Source organism: Dipodomys spectabilis, unplaced genomic scaffold, assembly GCF_019054845.1.
Source record: "Dipodomys spectabilis isolate Male_0828 unplaced genomic scaffold, ASM1905484v1 ptg000029l, whole genome shotgun sequence".
Classification (NCBI taxonomy): domain Eukaryota; kingdom Metazoa; phylum Chordata; class Mammalia; order Rodentia; family Heteromyidae; genus Dipodomys; species Dipodomys spectabilis.
In genome coordinates this window covers 978643-986124 of record NW_024870706.1, presented here as the reverse complement: position 1 = coordinate 986124, position 7482 = coordinate 978643, and the positions used below count along the sequence as shown (strand labels likewise).

The following is a 7482-nucleotide window of genomic DNA, read 5'->3' as shown; positions in this document are numbered from 1 at the left end:
CTGTGTTCAACGCTCTTTTCTAAAAAAAAATTTCTGGCTAAAATTATGACACATACTTACAGAATGAAAATGTAATGCCATCTTAAGAAAGTCATTTAGGGTTCTGGGAATGTGGCTTCATAATATGGTGATTGCCTAGCATGCATGAAACCCTGAGTTCAATTCCTCAGCACCCAAAATTGAAAAGGAAACACTGGAAGTGGTCCTGTGCCTCAACTGGTGGAGGGTTAGCCTTGAGGAAAAAAAAAGCTGAGGAATAATTCTCAAGTGCTGAGTTTCAGCCCCAGGACTGCCAAAACAACAACAGCAACAACAACAACAATGAACATTTAGATAGTAAATGCAAAATACAGAACCCATACCTGGAATATATAATTGCTCTTTCCATACTGATACCTGACAATAGTCCCTAATTCATGTACTTTACCTATGTTAGGATACTGCGTTGAAAAAATGTTTTGTTCATTAGGTCACAGCAATTAATGCCAGGAATGTGCTTAGATGTCAGGTGAAGATTAATTCTGGAAATTCAAAGATTCCAAGCTTTTGAGTAGGGTCACTGCTAATCACAATGAGAAGGATAGTCTAAGTGAGATTTGGAAACTGTTTTGGCCAGTCATCGCACCAATAAAGCAGAGGCTAATTATTAGTTGTGACAAAGGTGAAAGAATAACTCCAGATGGAATGAAAAAATGATAGTAACTAAGGTATAGCAAAAACCGTTCTAGGCAACCATTTTTGGTTATTGAAGAACGAGTTATCAACTAAGCATATGCCTCATTGCCTTTAGCATTCAAAATTTCCTATGCTAGTTCTTAATCTCTGTGTGATAAATGTATCTCCTTCTATGCTGTTCTTTTATACCTGATCTCCATTACTTTCTAAAAATATGTCTTTCTATATTTCTTTATGAACATTTCCTTATACTAAATACACCTACAAAGAGGAAAGAGGATGTTAATTTAAGAGTCCAATAGCTCATGAGTCATTAATGTAACAAAATGGAAAAAGGGGGCATATTTATTGCTACCTCAATTATTCTGAAATGCTGTCACAACATTTGGTTCAGATTTCTTTCATTCTTTCTCTACATAGTGACATAAAATACATATAAATGCAAATATGAGCCGGGTGCTGGTGGCTCATGCCTATAATCCTAGCTACTCAGGAGGTTGAGACCAGAGGATTGTGTTTCAAAGTCAGCCTGGTCAGGAAAGTCCATGAAACACTTATCTTCAATTAAGTCCAGAAATCCGGAAGTGGTGCTGTAGCTAAAGTGGTAGAGTGCTCAATTTGTGCTGAAGAGCTGAGAGACCGTGCCCAGGATCAATGTTCAATCCCCACAACCAACAAAAAAGTGCAAATATGGCTTTAAGTTTCCCCCAAAGGAATGATGAAGTCAATAGTAATCGTCCCAAATGATTTAGTGGTGCACCTACTTTTGCTGAGTTATTTGTTATGTTTTTTTGCTAAACATATTCTTTTCTTTAAAAATTGTCAATACTAGCTTTATAATAAACTTCATCTAATATTTTTTGGTTCAAAAGAGAAGTACATACAATTGATGTCACTTAGTTTTCTTACTGTGTTAGTTCAAAGCCAACCCAGGCAAGAGTCTGTCAAACTCTTATCTGTAATTAAACACCAAAAAAGACAGAAGTGGAATTTTGGCTCAAGTAGTGGAGTACTAGCGTTGGGCCAGGTGGGAAAGAAAGACAACTCTTCAGGGACAGGGGCAAGTCTCTAAGTTCAAGCCTCAGAACCAGCACAAACTAAACAAACAAGCAAACAAAACAAACCCTGGGTATTTCTTTGGGACTCTCCTTAAAATAATGGTTGTCTGAGAAGAGGCTGCTTTTGCTGATCATACTCACTGGATCCTATTTTGGAATCCTTATTGCTATGGAAAACTCAGGACCAGACTAAAGGAATTGATAACTGATTCCTGCAACAATAGAATCATCTCAAGAATGAAATATCCATCCATAAGACACTTAAAATGTCCATATCTTTGCTTCTTTGCAGTAGAACACTTTTAAAACAAAGTTACTTCCTTTTGTTCTATGCTGGCCTTCAAATGGCATATTGTTTCCTTTTGTAATACTCTCAGACAGAAGTTTACAGAGGAGGTTTATATGAGTAAAGGACACACTCAAAAAATCAGGGACAGAGTTTCCTTCCAGCCTAGGATCCTTTTCTTATACAGCAAAGAAGAAAGCAATAGTTAACTTCAACTTTGTCATTTCTCTATGTTCAATTCCTCTCCTGGGATCAGTTTCCACATCCAGTAACAGTTACTTCCAGTAACAATTTATGGTGCTGCTCCAGAAAAAAAATGAATGTTTTCTGGCTTCATTGATATAGCACAAGGACACTTTTGGACATGAGCTAACACGTGTTTCAGAGACAACTTAGTAAAGAGAAATGAAATTTAAATTGCTTATAAATACATTATCCATGAGAACATTTTGTTCAAACTTCTTATGTGCTCTGTAAATTAAGGTGAATTTTAAATGAGAAGAAGGTTCTCAGATCTTTTATTGTGAGTCTATGTGCTGTGCATTAATTTCCCAAGTGTACATGAGTTAACAGTAAGAAAAACAATAGCAATTATAGGAGAAAAAGAAGTTCTTTGTTTATGTATAAGTGTTCAATACAATATAGAAGACGCTACAAATAAGAAAACATTGAAACAATAAAGCCAAGTCCAGTATGTAGATTTATGGGAGTGAAATAGAGAAAGCATTACTCCTAAGTGGAACATGAAGCATGAGGCCACTCCCTTTCAAATCACGCTTGCTAATCATGTAAATGTGCAAAAAGGAGAATGGAAGAATGATTCTGTTTCCAGTGCAAGTCAGATATGGGAGAATAGACTTAACTGGAAAAAAAGAGTCCATCTTGAGAGAACAGGAATTATAATAGGAATGAACCTGGTGGCTAAGATCACAATCTTTTTCATTCCTTTTCTTATATACTTTTGTTGTTGTTCTTCTTCTTCTTGTTGTTGTTGTTATTGTTCGTGGCACCTGAAATATGGGACAGGGCGCTGTCCCTCTGAAACACAGCTCAAGGCTAGTGCTCTTCCACTTGAGCCACAGTGCCACTTCCAGTTTTCTGGTAATTATTGGAGAAAAGAGTCTCCAGGACTTTCCTACCCATGCTGGCTTTAAACCCCAATCCTCAGATCTCACAACAACTTGGTTTATGATCACATTTCTAACAGTGAACACTCAGGATATGTAATGTATATGTTCATCTACCTTTATATGAATTCTTGAGTCAAAAATCTGGGCTACAGGTTAGACTTTACACTCACAAAAGTGTTTGAAGTTTGAAAGTTGATACTCCTGGAAAAATAAAACCTAAGAATGTAAAGGAGTCTGGGAAGTTCAATTTACATCCAGCTTGGACAGTATAGGCTTTGAGACACTACATATAATTAACCAGCCAAAAGCTGGAATACCAGTCACGAGCAAGATTGCTGAATAACAGCTTTAGGTTTTTGCATACATACATACAAACATACATATACACACAGAGGCACTTATAGGTGCACACAAAAATACACAAATGAAACAACTCTCAGAATATGTAGAAAAGTTAGAAAACAACAGAAAATAGGTCCTGAGTACGACTCGAATCAAGTGATAATTTTTAATATTAGAAAGCCCTCAAGTGAACTTTCCCCCAAAGTTGAGAATATTACATAGGTAGGGACCAGAGATGTAAGAGAGTCAAGTAATCATTATTAACGTGATAGGATCCTTGGTGGAATGAATCAGGGAACCTTGCAGGTGCATCTGAAAATGCTCATATCCTGTGTCAAATGTAAAAACATCTTTGAAAATAGTACATAAACAGTCTGAGCAATCAGTCTAGTGGATAAGATCATAGGAGAAGTTCAAAATTGCTAGTCTGTTTCTAGATTAAATAAACAAACTATGGCAAGGCAATGTGATACAAGCCTGGAATTCTAGCACTCAGACAGGAGATTAGATAGTGGAATTATATAACGATACCTTCCCTGGACCAGGTAGAATAATTTTGTCTCAGTAAAACAAACCAAACAACAAGAAAGAATACACAGTTCAGAGTTTGGGCTAATTTTGTCATTATGTTTTGAGAAGTCAAGTTTCAGAATGAATGCAACTCATATATATCCTCACTTGCGTTTTAAATGCTCTCATCATTACAGAACATTCCTAGATGCAAAATAGCTCATGATTCCGATCCAAAAATTTGCAAAAGTAAATAAGCATCATTCTGTTGGATTCCAAATAAATGTTGAAGGATTACAAAAGCTTAAGTCTGGAGAAATAGCAAAGTTCGTCTAATGTGGGACTTTGTAGACCTTGTTAAATTAGAATTTAGGTTTAAAATATATTTTTTGGTTTTATTTGTAATTTCATATTCCATAGGATACTACAAAATTCTTTTTAAGGAGAGGGATTAATTGAAAAATTCACAAATGATTCTGGCATTCTATTTGCCTAGATATTCTTTCAAGAGTGTTATAATTAGAACATAGTTATTAGATAATTCCCACAGGTCATGTACACCATGTTAAAGTGAATAATCTACACAGAGTTGCCAACAAATGGATGACATTAATTTATATATTTAGAAAAAACAATTTTTAAGGGTTTGGTTTAATATGGTATGAAGAGAGTAATTGTGTGACATCTTCTTTCTTCTACCTATATGTAACACAGGAAGCCATTTCCTTATTTACGTGCCTCTGTATACATGGAGAAAAATGCTAGGTTTGGGGTTTGTTTTCAATTTAGTTTTTGTTTTATTGGTTCGTCCTAGAGCTTGAACTGTTGGCCTGGACAGAGTCTCTGAGCCTGTTTATGTTCAAGGCTCGTGCCCTACCACTTCAACCTCAGTGCCATTTGAGTCTGTCTTTTGTGGAGAAGTTTTTTGGAGATAAGATTCTAAGAAACCTTCCTGTCTGGGTGGGCTTTGAACCATAATTTTCCTATCTTAGCATCCTGAATATCTATGATAGCTAAAAAAGTATAAATATAAATAATATTTGCACGTGTTGTGATCCCAAGAATACCAGTGGTGGAAAAATAATGCAGTTCAGTTTATTGTGGTGTTCTTTTCAGAACAAGGAGGGCGTCACATTAGCAGAGGTGTAGTATTTTGTCAAAATAGAGATAAGGTATTCATGATATGAATTAAGTAATTTTAAAGTCCCCCTTACAAGTTTGAAACTGTTAGCCTATGATGACTTTATGGCATAAATCTTGGGATTAATGGTCATAGAAATAATAACTTTCTCTGATAAACAATTGCTAAGTTCCCTTGCATTTCACAATTGCTTACTGCTAATTCCTGCATCTAAAGGAATTGGGGCCCTGAAATATAGGAAATGACAAATTGAGATGGGTCTTCAATTACTTTGTGTTGACATGTTGCGTGGGCCTTGGTAAGAAGTCTTGCCCTTGTTATCTGATGATGCAGGTACCTGGGACCTGGGATCCTATGACCCATGGGTCCTGCAGAAGAATAATATGCTTTAGGCATCTTAGCAAAATTTGTGCATAATCAGTAGGAATGCTTCAGAAATATGGAGAAAAAGTTTGGGACTAGCGAGTTAAAACAATAAACAGAGCAGCAGAGTAAAATTCATTATAGATTAGAGGAAAACATTTTTTTTACCATGTGAATTCAGAAGACCCAGAACAGTTAGAATGTATCACAAGTTTATACTAAAGACATTGTATTGATACTTTTTTATATTCTAATATATTTTTTAAACCTAATTGTTTATATTCCAATCCTATTTATTGGAATAAATATCAATTTATTTGTCAAATTATCAACTAATTCTAGTAAGTTTCATTGTGTGAAATATAAAATCAGCACATATAAATATAAAATATATAACTATATTTAATATAATTAAAAGGCACACGTTTTGCATTGTTCTGTTGTAAGTACTGTATCAAAGGCAACTCTGTTTTAAAGTATTATTCCATTTTCTCTGCCTCAGTGTTTGATAGAGTTAGACCTAAAGCTTTACCATTTGTAGATTTACAGCATGTAGGCAAGGGGAAACACTGTGATTAAAACATTATCAATTTAATGCCTAATAATGAGGAGAAACATATGGACTTCTCCTGCAACTATGAAAATATTTGGTGATAAAAAGGCAGTAGTGTAAGTTCCTGCCTGGTTGGATGGTAGACAATCCAGGACATTAAGTAATCATGCATATGAACAATTTTTTCACCTTCTTGGCTTTAGTTACTGTTGAAATGGAAGGTATAATAAAAATTATATTTTGATAAAATACCTTCTAGTCTGAACAGTTCTGTTTGAACTGTTCATCTCTCTATCATCCCTTGTAACCAAGATTAGTTTTGTTCAAGTAAGACAATTTACGTTTTCAGGGTAAGATATTCTGGTTGGTCTGTTCCCACATGGAAGAAGGGTAAAGGCTCAGGTAGACATTTGTACCAGTAACACCTCATTTGGGAAAATGTCAGCTGAAGAAGTTTAGAAGTAGCTCTTAAGCAATGCTTACTTTGAATTCATTAGGTCCACAAAGCTAATTCAGTTGGATAAATAAGTACTTGAAAAAGCCATCACCTTTAGACCTATCTATAAATAATTGAGAGTACGATAAAATTCCAAATAAAAAGACTTGATAGTCATTGACAAAAAAAATTTGCAAATGTGAACAATCGACTGATCAATATAATTTTTCCAATATTCACAGAATATTAGGGAAATAAGATCGATAACATTGTTAGGAACAAGAAGGTTTCCTTGTTACAAGTAGGCACCCATAGATATAAGCCTGTATAAAGATTGTATCATTAACAACTTAAATTTAGAGGATACTACATGCATCAGCAGCAAGTATACTCAAATTACAATACAGAGATTAACATGGCACTTGCAAAAGGATAATATGAAAACTTGAGAAGTATTCCATATTTTTCATTCTTCAGATGCAAGAAATGAAATCAATTAATATTATTCATCACATCAACAGGAGCAAGAATAAGAACCACATGGTTATCTCAATAGACGCAGAAAAAGCATTCGACAAGATCCAACGCCCCTTTATGATGAAGGTTTTGGAAAAATTAGGAATCCATGGAACATTCCTCAATACAATAAAGGCTGTATATGACAAACCTACAGCCAGCATTATACTCAATGGTGAAAAACTAAAGCCATTTCCTCTTAACTCAGGAACAAGACAAGGATGCCCACTCTCTCCACTTCTCTTCAATCTAGTATTAGAATGCCTAGCTACAGCAATAAGACAAGATGCAGACATAAAGGGGATCCAAATAGGGAAAGAAGAAATAAAACTCTCCCTCTTTGCAGATGACATGATCTTGTATTTAAAGAATCCCATAGACTCCACTCCCAAATTACTCAAGCTGATTCAAAACTTTGGCAAAGTAGCAGGTTATAAAATTAACCCCCCAAAATCAATGGCTTTTCTGTATG

General features: G+C 35.1%; 1 pseudogene; it reads left to right on the top strand.

Moving 5' to 3' along the window:
- Window positions 1-6864: 6864 nt before the first annotated feature.
- LOC122104647 lies at window positions 6865-6961 on the top strand (annotated as a pseudogene).
- Window positions 6962-7482: the final 521 nt, after the last annotated feature.